Raw genomic sequence first — 16,729 nt, forward strand, 5'->3', positions numbered from 1 at the left:
AAAAGGAAGTTTAGTTTCAATCTGCATCACAGGAATTCTGGAATTTTTTGGGATTACTTGAAATACTATTTGTGCTCACCATGATTCTCGTGCGGTTTACCTCTCGGATTAAAACAAAACCGGAAAAATCTGTAAGACACTGAAGTGTTTTGTCTAATGCATTGCCCTGTTTCAAAATTCATTGGGGCAATTTTTTTTGCTGCTTTTATTTTATACGGAAATTAAGTACAGGGAAAAAACAATTTAGTCTGAAAACAAGATTGTAGACAAAATGAATTTGTTCTACTCCATACTTTAAAATATCCAATTTGCATTGCCGTGTGCTTACGACGTCAGCTTATTACAAAATTGTCGTAAACCGATGATTTTAACCTGGTCACACACGCCACAAAAGTAATGATCGTAGAAATAGTATAGACACGTTTATAAACTTTTTAGCCAATGGTTTATTAAACAGTCGTTTCTCTCTGGAATAAAGTGGACTTTTATCAAGTTACTTCCACAATATACCATTATTTAGGGTTTTAAATCTTGCGTTGCTATTGATTCGCGGTAGGTATTAAATATCTTGTTTAAAGTACCTTTAATAGAAAACGACAGCACACAGCTATCGATATTAACTTTGCGTTTAACCCTCCACTGTGTCACAAATCAACCAGTTCTGTTAGTGTGACATATACTAACCACAACCCGACTGGGCAATAAACACTTGCCAAGCGGCAGTCGTCTCATCATTAATTTGTTCATCCCGCCATCTTTCGGTTATGGACAAAGATAAATATAAAATATGACACAGTGGTTGCGTCTTTTTTGAGCATGTGTAGTGGTATCAGGTCTGAGACCCATAATTTAAAAAAATCGTAGATAAATATGAGTAACTAAAGTAGTTACAGTATTACTAACATTTAATATTAGAAGGCATGTTCTATTTAATTATTAAATAATTAGAAATTATTGTAAATTATAAGTAATCTTAAAAAGTCTCTATAAACAGCGATTAGCGCCCATGTATATTCAACTATGAGTGTAAAGTGGATTTTTGATGAGATCAAACATGGTAAACCAATTATCACATGTGATATTCCTTCCAGTTCCAGATAGATATTGGTCAAATAAGTCTTATTACAACATTAACTGAATCATTTGGGAGGTATCGACCTTCAGTTTGCATATCAATATAGAGCTCTAAATTTATAGTACATTGTATCTTAGCATCGACAAGGGCAAAAAATTCTAACCCGCAGGTACTTACTAAGTTTAGATGGGATTTATTGTCCCGCATCCGCATCTACCTCGAAATCCAGCTTCCAGCTTCTTATCAATTATTTATTATCAGTTATTTACACAAAATTGGAAATGAAGATCTGTTCGTAGCCAATTTGTCCACTAACTTTCTCTTCTTCTTGGTGTCGAAATCATCAAATTAAATATGTCCCAATAAAAAATTTAGGTCTAAATATTGTAAAACACAGTAAACTGCAAGTCGTAAAAATAAAAATTTTCTAATCCCGTCTGTAAAATACCTAATTACCTACCGATATAGCATGCGGGAAGCGTCACTTTACCACGTCAGTTTTATTTCCCACGGATCCGAGCCACTTCGGACATTTCCGGTATTTTACTGCACGGATTTTGGAGCAATCGGATGATTTCGGAGATATTTTCCACGAATTGAGTTTGTTGTTTGTCAATTCTGACGGCCAGTGAATATATTCGTGTTGTTTGAAAATGTACCCAAAATGTGCCCAAAAACTAACGTTCGTAGAAAAAGTATAGTATGCAACACATTCGGTAAAATTTTTAACTCACTCGTTTATTAAAAACTCGTGAGTCAAATGCCGTTTACCGCACTTGTTGCATAATATACTATTTCAATGCCACAGCACTGGCGCCAAGTTCACTACACCTAAAAATGTGAGCTATTTGTGTATCAAGAGATCAATGTGATACAATTGCCGCTCTAGGCAAGCGACAATCTATGTCGCGTAGTTGTAGCTTTGCAGAAAAATTTACACTTTCTTATGGAAACCTGACTACTTTAATAGAATAAAATATGGTGTCTGACGAAATAATCGAATACCATGCATATTATGACGATACCCTGCAACATTCTTTGACGTATAACATACACTATCGGACAAAAGTAGGGCAAATCCCGATTTTATAATTATACATCCAAGATAATGTAAAATGTGAGTAAATATAAGTACAAATATGAGTACATCAGTTTTAAAACTACAAAGTAGGCTATGATTATCGGCGACAACAAGAATTTTCACTAACAAAACTAATGAATTCATTTTGACATTTAGTTTTAAATGTCTAATAGTAACGCGTCAATATTCAAATAATTTGTTCAAAAGACGTAATATGTTTTTTTGACCATTTATGTACTGGTGGATTTGGTGGACTTGAAGCACAGAGTTGTAAAGCATTCATGGAAGATAACAGGTCAGCCGATATTTCAAGACAGTTTTTGTTATCACGGTACATTGTAAGTAAAATAATTACATCGTATAATGACAGGGGACACTATCGACCGATTTGCAGAGAAAAAAACGGCCCGAAAAAGTCTCTCACCAACACAATGTTTAAATTCTTCTAGTTTTCCCTTTTAAATTGGGGAACAGATATAGAAATAAAGTAGGTTCAATAATGACTAGTGCAAAATAGAAATTAAATTCTAGCAACTCTAGTCACTAAATAATAAGTAGCAGTACCACGCATTAAGATATAACACCTCACAAGCAATCGGTAGACACAACACAAGTTATTATTATTAATGTTATTATTATTATTATTATAAAATTATTATTGCCATAAAATACAAATACAATGTTATAAGACAAGACCAATACATCCCACCAAGACAATAGTTTTCATTCTACAAGAGTAACCTCGCATATGGCAAATAGTCCATTCATACTGAATACTTCCCCAGGAGACTATTAGTTAAATAAAAACTACTTGGACAACTTAAAACTATACCAAATTCTAGCCTCGAAATGATTTTTTTAAATCCTTGGTAGAACAAAATAACTAGAAAAAGAAAAGAAAAAACATTAATAATATTGGATTATTTCCCAGGTGAATAAATTATAACTTTGAGATGCTAATTTCAACCTAGTAAGCATACAAAATAAATGAAGATACAAAAACTAGAAACGAATCATAATAAAATAATGGATAAATGGATCAAATTAATAAAGTTGAAATTATTATTATTACAGTTTTAATAAATGTTTTTGAACTGATTTTAAATAATGAAAATGTTCTACTGTTTGTGAAATTGGTCTATAATTGGAAAATGTTTGATTTCCACCTGTTTTAAAAAAGGGTTTGACCACTTATTGCTTTCTTAAATGATTCTGGAAAACGTCCATTTTTAATAGATTGGTTTATTAAATTCTTTGATATATTCTGAACTTTGTTTTAGAATTTCTGATCTTAAACCACCTCACTCCGGTGTTTTTTTTAGCGAGTTTGTTACTTTTATCACTTCAATTGTATTTTAATATTAAATTTAATTGTCAATAATAGTTTCCACAAATTTAGATTCGCTACATTTTAATATTTTCAACCAAGTTTTTACCGATATTACAAAAGTGATCATCAAATGGTTTGCCATTTCTTGATTGGCGTGAATTGTACTGTTATCAGATTTAAAGCAATTCCATACTTTGTGCTGCGGAATAAAATACGATTAAATTATCGATGAGACAGAGAAAAAATATGAAGAACTACAAGAACAAGAACATCTAAACATCCAAACAGGCTTGTAGTAAACGATCTAAAGGCTGGATATATTTGGTCCGAAAAATATTGTTTCCAATGAAAACATCATCAGATGATAGCATAAAAAAGTTATAGCGCCGATTAAGGGAGGTCGATCGTTAATGAGATGATTTGATTAAATCCAGAAAGTCACATACGCTCAGTAACGTTGAAGGAATAATACGCAATACGAAAAGGTTTTAATTGGGTGAAATTTAACTTCAACATTTCAAATTTGTTTTTTTTTTAAATATCTAAATTGGTTGCAAGCGAATCACGTTAAAAATTTGCGTTTATATTGAAACGTATTTTAGCATTTATTGCATGCTATATTCCAAAAAATATATGTTTGTAGACAATAGCTGTTAAAATGTCGACAATTTGAATAGGCAATAAATTTATACATATTTATGTCTGATAAAATTGAATATTTGTTTATATTCAGATTGTAAATATATTAGTCGACACATATTAATTGTTGTTATTAAAAGGTAATATTGACAAACAACCTGTTTTGTGTTTTATGAAAGTATTCCAACAGTTGACCACAACTGCCGGTGTGTGTGATGTCGAAACGTGGAAAGATTGGGTATGGGAGCAATCATTATGATCACCGAGTAAGCAAACGTGGAAATATACCTTGCGTAATGTTACTAAATTATTTTTAGAAGAGCGAAGAAGTGAAACTAAAGCTGTCAAAATAATAGTGTTACTGTTGGCTTGTTACTTTTGAAAAATCGATGAAATCGAATTTTTCGAAAGTATACGCGCATGGCAACGAATGAGGGAGCTGAAGTTTTGCTCCTTTTAAACTGACCAAGACACTCATAAGCGCGTAGAAAATGGCTGGGATTGCAAATTGGCATCTGTTTTTTTATTATTTTTGTCTGTATTTTGTACATCGCTATGAAACACGATAAGTGTCCGAAATTTGCAGCTATCGATTTCAATATTGGCACAAATATAGGGTTTGGATCCCACGGATCTATCGAAATTGGGTGGCTTTCGCGAAATGTCAACGAGAGGCGTCCGTATAAGAGCACGGGAAGACAGGCGTTTGTGGCAAACTCTCCAGCGCACATTTTATATTCGACCAATTGAAACAGTGAATATGATTTATCACCTCGAACAGGTAACAACATCGTCGACAAAGTATTTACGGTAATTTTCATCCGCATTCGCTGACACTACAACTACTGCTATTACGGTATTATCTTTTCGCCGGAAGCGGCGAACAGATCGATACACAAGCGCTCCTGTGTTGGTATTTTTACATTACCATATACGCGACTGGTTTGAATTATTTGCCGAAAACCATTTTTCCCAAATTACGGCCTATAACTCCAATAAATTATTTAAAAACGCGGAAAAGTCACGCATGGAATAATTTACGGTATCAATAAGCTAATTGGCCTTTGCGAGTGATGGAGTTTCCACAAATTCTACCAAATAGGTTTCGATCTGTTTTAAATGAGTTGCTAAGGGGAATTCAGGCCTGTTTCAATACGTTTGAAATAATTTTTATTTGACATTTTCTTTTAGTTTTATGTTATTAGTTCGTTGAATTAGTTACTAAAATTAGTAATATATGGGTGGGTGTAATAAGTAGAGTTCTCCGAACGATATACGGTTTTACGATATAATCCGGTATTTAACTTTGGTAAATTTTTATCCGGGTCTAATCGCAGGCCTACCTCGCGTGGGTTTCTCTTTGTAAGCCTCAATAAATAAATTTGCAATTCTATAATGAAATTCCAGGACCGTAATTCGGTACTGTAAGTGCATACAAACGCTGAAAGCTGACAAATTTGTGTAGAGTTTAATCGGTGACATTCCGGTGAAAAATCCATTCTTACTTCACAATGTTTATTATAAATACAAATCAAGAAGTAAATTTTGCTATAAAAAAGTTATTCTACATCAAAATAATTACTCTCGTCAATGGACTCGCCCGCCACAATAATTTAATTCTGGCACTAGTCGACTTCTGTGAACATTTTTTTCAACTAGAAGCAGATATTTTTTTCACTTCATTTCTAATTAATTTTATTGCTCCAGAGCTAAATTTCGGCGAGGTGTTGTTTTTTCTGAAGCTAGGTTTCAGCTGTCTCAATTGGCCACGAATTTTTTGGATTTCTCTCAAATATCTTTTCCTCCACTCCGAAATTCTTCTTGATTCCATCAAAACTTTTCTCTTATTGATGGTTTTGTAATAAAAACCAATTCTTTCTACGAACGCACGCAAAGTCTCTTGGCAACAGTCAATGTTCAAACCACTACAACTCTTCATCTAAAGTTATATCAACCGTGTCATTATTGCGGCATCGTGCACCATACGGTGTTTTAGTCATCTTGGGCGTTAATTTGATGGTTCCACTTTCCCCAAATGTCGATTTCAGAAACAGAAACACAATTAAAATTATAATTTCGGCAGCAACCGGTAAATGTGTCTGGTGGACGTCGCAAGTATGTTAGTTTTCAATTCAATTGTCTGACAGACAATTGAATAACAATAAGTTGGAAATTACTAACTACAAACACAAGACACACAAGAAATTGAAATTTAAATCGAGCTACCTCAAGTAGGCATTCTTTTAGGGAGATGTATAAAAAGCATATTAATATGAATTAATATTACAGTTTAATAAATGAAAATTTCCCTGCTCTTAAAATACAACAGTTCTTGTCGGCGAACATCTTAAATATGGCTCTGATTTGTGGTAAACGTGCTGTACAAGCGGGTCTAAAACTCATTCTGAAGTCAAAATCATAAAAGGTTGTAAAAACGGTATATCGATTGGACAACTCTACTATCTCCTTTATTTGTCAATGGTTTGAAAAATAGTTTTCATAGATGTTAAATAAAATTAAAGGATAAATATTTTAAAACTATTTTGAATTACACGCAGATAGCATTTGTAGTATTATTTCAGATTTTTATATATTTAATGACCTCCTGATATCGAAAAAACGCCGGACATTAAAAACTTTCGGCAGTATTGTTGGCGCTCTGCTTAGTGGTTTGAAATATCATTTGCAGATTTGGATGAAACAAAGAAATAGCATCGCGGCCTCGTCATTTCGACATGGAACAACGTCCGCCATTAAAAAGAACAATCCGATTTCGTAGGTCTATTTTGTAGGCGTGCTCTTCGCCTGAGTGGAGGCTTTTGTATAGCAATCCTTTTAAGGGCACAAAAAGCATAAACCTTCAAATCGCTTCGCAACACACTAAATTATATGTATATTTTGGCCACAGTCTACCCTTATCTTGTCGACGTCAAATACACTAAGCAAGCCATTTATACCCTCTTTATTGTATGAGTAATGTTTTCTGTTAAGTAAACATTGCCACTACGGCCGTGTCTCTCAATTTATCGTTTTGTCGCCTTCTGGTAGAAGAAGAGAATTTGCATTTTTTTAAAGCCCTACTGTGTTGGTGTTACTACAATTAAAAAAATATTCAGCATCTCTTCCTAGGTTTAATAATAAAATAAATAAAATGAAAAAAATAGTAAATAAATAATTATTTGTAATTCTTAGGAAAAAATAAATATTTCTAAAGCCAATTGTGCAACAATTAATGATGAAATTCGTTCTATTCCTTGGAATGCTTTATTGACATACAGTGATGCTTTTTACAAAACTTCTGGATTCCTCTTGCGTCAGTTTTGGCGAAATTGCTGACGTTTCGCCAATCATCCTGTTGGCTTCTTCAGAGATTGACTGAAGCTGTCATTTCAAATTTCGACTAAGCAAAAACTGACTCAGGAAGAATCCAGAAGTTTTGTAAAAAGCATCACAAGTAGCCTGTGGAAGTTTCTTTGAAAAATTGACATACAGTGATGTTTGTCGTAACCTCGACTGTGTTTATGAAAAATTGTCAGAAATTGTAGTTACACATGTACGAAAAATCAATATAAAAAAAGGAAAAATCCGAATTTAATAAACACCACTAAAATTAATACTATACGTTATCTCTAAACCTACGAGAGTTAGAAAATTTAAGTACAAAAGTTGTTTCTATTAAAATGACATTTACATTTTTTTATTTTTCCAATCGTCACTTTTTTATTAAATAAAGTTACATTTTTTTATATAGAACACCCTAAATTTTATAGCATTTGAGGATAGTCCTTTCAGAGACAAATTCAACGATATATATGAGTATGGGTCTGTGATGCACCGTTTCGAACTTATTATCGATCATCTTCAGAATTAGGGTTATGTTTAAACCATCATTGTTGGGTTGCTTATTAACTTTTTAAACTTCTTTCCATCTATTATTTTTACGAAAATCATGCTTTTCTCTAGGCAAAATTAAAAAAATTTTCTTAAAATACGCGGTGTTGCCACGTTTCGCAAAATGATACTTTTCTCAATTTTCTTAAATGAGACACCCTGTATGTTATTGGATTTTCCACTTTAATAGCAATTTCAAGTATGTAACATAGTACGGGTCTCTGACTTACCGTTTTGGCTTAATTGGCAGATAAAATTAAAAACTGGGTATAAGGTTTAAATTATGAATATGAAACTGGGAACTAGCTCCTTATCACAATGTTGCCAAATTTCGAAAATTACGTATTTCTACGTTTAAATGTCTACGTGAAATGATTACAAAAAATTAACATTAACTACTAATGCATTTTGCTTACAAGTAAAATTAATTATTTTTAATTTAATAAAGACACGGTGTTGTCGAAACAATTGTCATGTCATAATATATAATTTCGTGAAAATCTGAACTTTTAGTTCTTATTTATTTTGATAAATGGATTTTCATCAAGTTCAATTTTTAAAATTAATAAAATTAGTCTTTCAATATGTCCGCCGTTCTGAAGAATATAATTAGTAATTTTTTTTACTTATGATGAAACTTGTGGATTCCTCCTGCGCCGGTTCTTGTTGACTCGACCTTGCTGACGTTTCGTCAATCATCCTGTTGGCTTCCTCAGAGCTTGACTGAAACTCAGTTTGGTCAGTTTGGGTATTATTATGGATAAGTGGCCGAATGTCGCTCCTTAATAAGTTTTAATACCTTACGGATGTTAAATTTGGTTGGTAAAATATGGGTCCTAAAATTCTAGATCTCCAGAATGCGCACCTTCGCCCTTGCTTGTTTACCTGCTTGAATAACACCGTAGACGTCGTAAATATTGATTCATCGGTTCAAATTATATTTTCAAATATGTTATCTAAATATCATTATATTGCAAAATTCGAGTCTTAAGTTAAAATCGGCTTCTTGTAGTTGTTGTACTAGTGTGAATTAAAATGGCTTATAATTGTTAATGCTTAAACATGTTTGAAGTGTGGTTCATCTTACGTCTACGTCTGAAGCGGCAAGGTCGGTGGAGGTCTCTGGAGTATTTTCAAAATGCAGAAGAATTTCTAGCTGTATATTTTCATCCAAAAGCTTTCGGCTCCTACTTTTTTTCACTAAAACACTACCATTTGTTCTAAACTGTTGGTACTTTGGCAAATATTTTTTTTCTTGGCGATCACCTATGGGGAAATTTGACTCTGAGAGCAAGGGCCGGACTTTTGTTATTGGCGATGTAAGATTCTAGTAGGTCAACTTTTTCCTCCTTCGTATACCTTATACAAAATAGACTCAACAAAAATGCAACTTAATAAAATAAATACAAAATAGTGGAAGCCCGAAAAAATACACTTAAAATATTATAATATACTGATACCTGTTAAAAAATCAGTAATATTACCACAACCGAGAACTACTATTGTTTTCAAAGCTACTTTTGTGTTTGTGTCTTTCAACAGGCAGGTTTCTATATATTTTTTAAAGACTCGTGGTCTGTATTATTAAGAAAATGATTTAAAAAAAAATTCCATTTGAGTATTTTATTTTATTTAAGTATTATTGGAAAATAATGGAAAATTAAACAAAAACGGTAAGTCCTAGACCTCTACTTATCTAATTAAAATTGCTATTAAAGTGGCTATTGGAAAATTTAATAATACACAGGGTGTCTCATTTAAGAAAATTGAGAAAAGTATTATTTTGTGAAAACGTGGCAACACCGCGTATTTTAAGAAAATATTTGAAATTTTGCCTAGAGGAAAGCATTATTTTCGTAAAAATTATAAGTTGAAAAAAGTTGAAAAAGTTAAGAAGCAACCTAACAACGATGGTTTAAACATAACCCGAATTCTGAAAATGATCGGTAATAAGTTCGAAACGGTGCATCATAGACCCATTTGTCTTTGAAAGAACAGTAGATATATGTATGCTTGGGGACATCCCCACTCCTCTCCCTTTTGTGGGCGTATCCTCCTTCCCCACGACTCTCTAGCTCCTCCGCCTTTACCCATAATCCCTTGAAACTGGTCCCCATTGGATAAGCAACCAGAAATGCGGTTTAATCAATCTCCCCACCTCTAGTTTGCGATGGCGGCGAAGCCAATCAGAGCCCAGATATTTTCCCACCCGTATGAAAAGCAATGGCGTCAATGAGACTTGATCATATTGTTCGCGTGACCATCTGCACCCTCTAGCGGTTCGAATGTAAACTAGTGTCCCCTCTTGGAATAAGATTTTCTTTAATAAGGTAACCCCACCTAGTGAATATTGACCAAAACATTTATTTTAAAAACATATAATTCTGCGAATGTGTACCCTCGCGGGTACAAACTGTACTTTTATTGCGCACAAAGGACAGGGGAAATAAAGACGAAAAGTGTTGGATTTCTTTTCTCGGAACTGGAAGCTGGCAGGCACCACCAATAATATCTGCAAAACAAAAAGCTGGTTAAAATTTTCATTAATAAAGTAGGATATTAGAAACCATATACCTTTTTAATTAATAAGCCATCTACCGTGCGTTAACTTCATACATATTTCCGCATGCTTCTGTTTTAAGGTATCGTGAAATATTTGACTATTTATCTGGGAAAAGTTCATATGTCGAAAATATTATGTGTATGTGGCCGTGGTAGGCTTTCTTTGCTATTATAATTTTATTTTTATTATTTAATATTTACAAAATTAATTTATCTATCTTATTGATGATTTTGATTTTCTTTGCTATTTTTATTATTTAATATTTTCAAAATTAATTTATCTATCTTATTGATGATTTTAAGATATTGCAGTCAACTTTACTATTTCATCAATTTCTTTTATTTATTGCTGATCTTTGAGGATAGTGTACATACTTTTTTTTGTAACTTATCTGTATCTACCCTTTAATTTCCTATCAAGCCATAAAGCAATCTCGAAAGGCATCTTAACTAAAAAGTCATATACTTTAAAGCTGCTGCGACTACTACTACATGAAAGTGTGTTTCTATGGCAATCTCAACAACAATGAAATCTGGACGCTTATATTAAATACTGTAATACTCTTCTCTGCTAACGCTCTAGGAGACGCTATTTGAACCCTGTTCAAAGAAAAACTTCTACAGCCCAAATAACCTCTCTGAACCACACTTAAGCGCATCACTCTTTCACTGTCTTGCAGCCTTCAGATTAATATTCCGTACTAACTACGTATGCCATACACGAAACGTTCTCTTTTCTAATTTTTTTTCTATGCGCTACATTAACGAACAGGATCTAAACTTTTCTGTCTGTGTATTTTGTTAGCCACCTTAAAAAAAAATTAAAAAAAAAGGTATGCGAACCCAGAGGATATTTTCCATATTTTTCACAAATGGTGACAACAATTAATGCAAGTATTATTTTTAATAATAATCCATCTTTCGCTATGACACGAAAACATCGACTTTTTAATTCTAATTTTTCTCATAGAGCTTCCCTTTAGTCTCTATCTGTTCTTTAACTAAATCCCCACCTTTTTGAAAAACCAACCTCTAAAAATAGTTAATTTTCTCTAATTTAAATTTGTACGTTTTCCGCAATATGTGTGAATATTTTCGCTAGAGCATTTAGTTACTTAGTACATGTCCTAATCAATATTTTAAAAATATAATTCTAATGATACGTGTTTACGATTTGAAGATAACGAAACATTCCCCAGTTTCATAAATGAGAGCTCACTGCCAAACTACCAAACATCACAGTACAAACTACCGTACTACGCCCCCCTGGACAAAATCAGGTCAGTCAGCGTCATTAATTCTACCTGCGTTAACGAATAGCGTATTGTTAATTAAGGTTTAATACGCAGAAAATTTAAGTAACAAATAATCGCAATGAAACTCACTAACATCATAAATTATTAAAAAAAAAAATTAGAATAGTTGGAATTTACTGGAGTAACCAATTTGGCACTAAAAATGGAAATTTTCGATACTCTACTAGGTGCCTACAATAAATTTTACTATTATTTTTAATGCAGAGACACAACGATTTTCTAGTTCTGAATTTGATCAGGGGTATATGACCATAGTTTACGCCGACTCTAAAAGGCATGCAGTCTATTGTTTTTGAACGCCCCATTTTGTGTATTATGTTCAAAACAGAGACTCTCTGGGCTTACGACTACAGCTACCAGCTACTACTTTCAATAATATTAACACAAAAAAAGTAGGTGGCATTTCTATAATACGTGCAAAGTTTATGTGAAACTGACTGGAAGACAGAGTAATGCACCAATATGTTACTAAACATATCTCGATAGAATTCCGTAAGAGCTTACCTCCAAGTTTCCTCATTTAGTCAGTCAAAGCATCAAATGGGAAATTCCAATCCAACATATGTAGTGGTGGAAATATATCAATCGCCTACGTTACCGAAGGTACCCGACTGAAGCTTCTGCGTCTTCTTTACCCCACATGCCTACTTAAAAAGATACTGGTCTAAGTCTCAATATTCCTGTTAAAAAAAAAGAGAGGTTCTATATTGCCACAAATATGTGTTTTCAAAATTTTACCTGAATGGTTCGTGACTCCTTATATATGCAGTGTTGGCAGCAATGTGGCGACGACTACGCTGAAACTTTCCATATCTCGTGTCCCCATGACTGGTCTGTTTCATATATCAAACCTCACCTCGCACGGGTTTGAACTTCCTTTAAAAAAAAAAAAAAAAACAGGCAAGACTTATACTTATATCAAAGTAATACGAGGAACTTATATTTTATGCCAAAACTTATTTCATCACCTCCAAAGGGGAGTAGGGGGGTTCTAAAGTATGGTAGGTACATCTCTTTCATTTTTTAATTAAAAAAGTGACACAATTACGCGACGTAACTCGATCCGGATCGTTAACGCGTCTCAAGATGGGGGTTTAGAGATGCTGAGGTCATTAAATTGATTCACTATTACCAGTACATACTGAAACCCCCTTATTTCCAAAATAAAAAAAAAATTGTTAACTGTTAACACAACAAAAAAAACTATTTTCTCACCAATTATATTTCTGGGTCGTTTTCAGAATTTGTCCAACGTAAAATCCCAAGAGGATAGGGCCGCAATTTCGAAAAATGTTCATGTCTCCCCCACTTTGCATTTGTACAAGAAGCAGGGCCGGATTAACAGCAATTATATTCTTGTCAGTCAACATACAGCCGCCGATTGAATTCTCGGATTCTGCTTTACTAGTTGCCTTGGTCTGTCAAATATGTTACTTAAAAAATTGTATATTTTTTTTTTTTTACAAATAATATACCTTTCCTAAAATAATTCCGCCTTGGTCAAGTTGGACACGGCCACGTCTGTCCGCTTTGAAAAGCGCAGGCGTATGTATCTTCCAAAATGATCCAAGCAGGCCCGGATTGCCAGCAAATACACAACTCCCCGATTCAATTCTGAGATGTTGCTTCACGAGTTACCATGATCTGTCAAATATTTTAATTAAAAAAAAAAAATCTATTATTTAGCAACAATATACCTTTTTAAAAATAATTTCGTCTTTTTTCAAGTTTAACAGGACACGTGTGTTCGTTTCAGTTGGACAAGGGCACGTCTGTCCGCTTTGAAAAGCGCGGCGTATGTATCTTCCAAAATGATCCAAATTGTTAACCTTTTTTTTGATTCCTCGTTCCCCGATTCAATTCTGAGATGTTGCTTCACGAGTTACCATGATCTGTCAAATATTTTAATTAAAAAAAAATCTATTATTTAGCAAAAATATACCTTTTTAAAAATAATTTCGTCTTTTTTCAAGTTCAACAGGACACGTGTGTTCGTTTCGAAAGGTTTCGTAGTCTGTAGCTCTGTCGAATTCTCCAAAATTCGTTAAACCTTCAGATATTTTCAAAATTTGTCCAACGCAGACTTCCACTCACGCAGTTTCAAAAACTTTCTGGTCTCCCCGCCATGCATTTGTACACGAAGCCGTTCTGGACTATCAGCAAACAGCACATCCGTCATTTTTCTTCTCGGATTCCGCTTGACGAGTTACATCGATCTGTCAAATATTTAATGTAAAACAATCATATCTATTACTTTTACCCAACATTAAGTACCTATTCAAAATTAGTAGCGCCTTTTCGAGTTCGAAAGGTTTCGTAGCCTATAGCCCTGCCGAAATGGCATTGCATTTGTACACGAAGCAGGGTCGGATTGTAAGCAAACAGCACCCCCGGTCACTTTTCTTCTCGGATTCTGCTTGACGAGTTACATCGATCTGTGGAATATTTAGCGTAAAAAAAAATTATCTATTACTTTTACCAAAAATGAAGTACCTTTTTTCTTTAAAACAGTTCGTCCTTTTCGAGTTTGAAAGGTTTCGTAGCCTATAGCCCTGCCGAAATGTCATTGCATTTGTACACGAAGCAGGGTCGGATTGTCAGCAAACACCACAAGCGTCACTTTTCTTCTCGGTTTCTGCTTGACGAGTTACATCGATCTGTGGAATATTTAGCGTAAAAAAAAAATTTTATCTATTACTTTTACCAAAAATGAAGCACCTTTTTTCTTTAAAACAGTTCGTCCTTTTCGAGTTTGAAAGGTTTCGTAGCCTATAGCCCTGCCGAAATGTCATTGCATTTGTACACGAAGCAGGGTCGGATTGTCAGCAAACACCACAAGCGTCACTTTTCTTCTCGGTTTCTGCTTGACGAATTACATCGATCGGTCAAATATTTAATATAAAAAATGTCTATTTTACCAAAAATACGTACTCTTCTAAGATAAATTAGCTCTTTTCGAGTTTAAGAGGACACGTATGTCAACTGTAGGATGTTTTATTATTATATTTTCCAGTGTCTATAAATTAATAAACAACAGAAGCTTCCGAATACAAAAATTTCAACATGAGTTTTTTTTTTCTTGAAACTTAAAAGTTCTAACCCCTAAAACCATATTTTTAATACGCTGGCGGACGTATAACAATCCCCAAAAATTACCATATTTAAATTGTTACTATTGATATATTTCTATTCCGAACTTAACTCAATACATGCAAAAACAACTAGCGAATGTTATTTATTATCTCCGATGGGTGGATGATCGAGAAACGTTTAAATAAATCTACCTTTCTGTCTCTCTTTTTCTATATAGGTCACTCATTCTCTCTATCTGTTACTTTCCACAATCCGAATTTACACTTGGCCCCCCCCAAAAATCTTGTAAAATTTTATCTGCTTAACTTCTTCACGTTGTTCATATGGCTGAATTTTTTTGGGAGATATATCGTGCGTTATTTCTATTAAAATTCTGTTTCCTTTTTACCTACTTCAAAAACGTAAGCGAGCATTTTTGGTTGTTTTATTAAACAAAAATTGATACTAAACAAGATCCGTATCTCCAACCTCAGCCTCCTTTGATCACTCCCCAATTTTTTTTTTAATTAAGTATAGAAACCTCGTCGAACATATACATAATACTAGGTCAAAATGTTACGCGGTTACTCATTAAAGTCGCAATTCCGAAAGCTTCTTACCTATCTTTTTCCAGTCTTTTTTGTTTTATTTATCCGTATATGAAACACACATTGAACACAAAACTTAAACTCGTTGGCGATATTGCATTAAGCAACAAACGCGGATAACAGAAACGAACCCATAACACAAACGCTTCTTTAAACTTCGACTGACACGTGAAACAACCCGCATTCCTACGAAAGTCAGGTAAACCAAGCAGGTCAAATTTTAAGCTACCCTCCAGTGTCGTCATAGGTTGGGGCATAGTAAATAGCGAATACAACAAAGCGGTAATTTATAATAATTTAATTTGCATTTTATTTAACTTAAGTTGTTTTGTAGAAAATGAGACATTTCTACAATTAATCAATATACTACGAGTACTTTTCCGCTTAATTACTATTTTTCAGAAACAAAAGGAAACGTTAGATTCCATTCAAACTTTTTCGGTTTTCATGATATCTCGCGTTTATTTAGAAGCTAATGACCTGTGGCCTTAACCAGACGTTTCCAAAGCCTGGTTCTTAACAAACACGAAAAATAGAGTTATATTGCCACCGAAAATCTGAATTTATGTTTAAAAATGTAACTTCCCGTATTTAAACTATTGCCTGCATTGGCGCCTATATTTTATAGTTTTTTTTTTGTATCCTATTTTTTTTTTGTTTTGCTTGCAAATGTGTGTCCATTTTTCGGGTACTGAATTTTTTTTTTTCTCAAATTATTACAAATTACTCAAAACGGAGTTAAAAAGAGACGAGGAGAAAAGGGAAGAACCCTTATTTCTCCGACACTGACCTCCGATGTTTATAAAAATTGACGCCTTGACACCCTCCCCGTGAATATTTTACAAAGGATTTTTAAAATTTAACTTCCAAATAACGCATACTCTCGCCTAGTGTCACAGTTTTGGGCCCCATTTTGCTATGGTTAGACAGGTTTATTCTTGTACATTGTCGGGACAAAAGAAGCATCTCCTTCATCCAAATTGATTTTTTCATACCTAATACAACAGCTGCCGGGCATCATCTCGCCTCAATTGTTTCTATTGAATTAATTTTAGTTACAAAAAATTAGATGATCGTCAAAATTGGCATAAAAAGATAATCAAGATTTAATTAAAACAAGAATATGCACAAAAGAAAAGAGATAAACTCCGACAC

General features: G+C 33.6%; 2 long non-coding RNA genes across 2 annotated transcripts; one reads left to right on the forward strand and one right to left on the reverse strand.

Annotated features, from left to right (window-relative positions):
* The first annotated feature begins 4,319 nt into the window (after window positions 1-4,319).
* LOC132704921 (uncharacterized) lies at window positions 4,320-7,229 on the forward strand. The gene is made up of 3 exons (XR_009619336.1): window positions 4,320-4,391; window positions 4,443-4,906; window positions 6,815-7,229. It is a non-coding gene; the product is annotated as an uncharacterized LOC132704921 (long non-coding RNA).
* A 6,146-nt stretch (window positions 7,230-13,375) lies between these two features.
* On the reverse strand, window positions 13,376-13,972 carry LOC132708015 (uncharacterized). Its single transcript, XR_009619810.1, has 3 exons — window positions 13,837-13,972; window positions 13,592-13,786; window positions 13,376-13,538 (listed from the first exon to the last, which is right to left on the reverse strand). It is a non-coding gene; the product is annotated as an uncharacterized LOC132708015 (long non-coding RNA).
* Between the last annotated feature and the right edge of the window lie 2,757 nt (window positions 13,973-16,729).

This window comes from Cylas formicarius, unplaced genomic scaffold (assembly GCF_029955315.1).
Source record: "Cylas formicarius isolate icCylForm1 unplaced genomic scaffold, icCylForm1.1 PGA_scaffold_10__41_contigs__length_53128322, whole genome shotgun sequence".
Taxonomy (NCBI): Eukaryota; Metazoa; Arthropoda; class Insecta; order Coleoptera; family Brentidae; genus Cylas; species Cylas formicarius.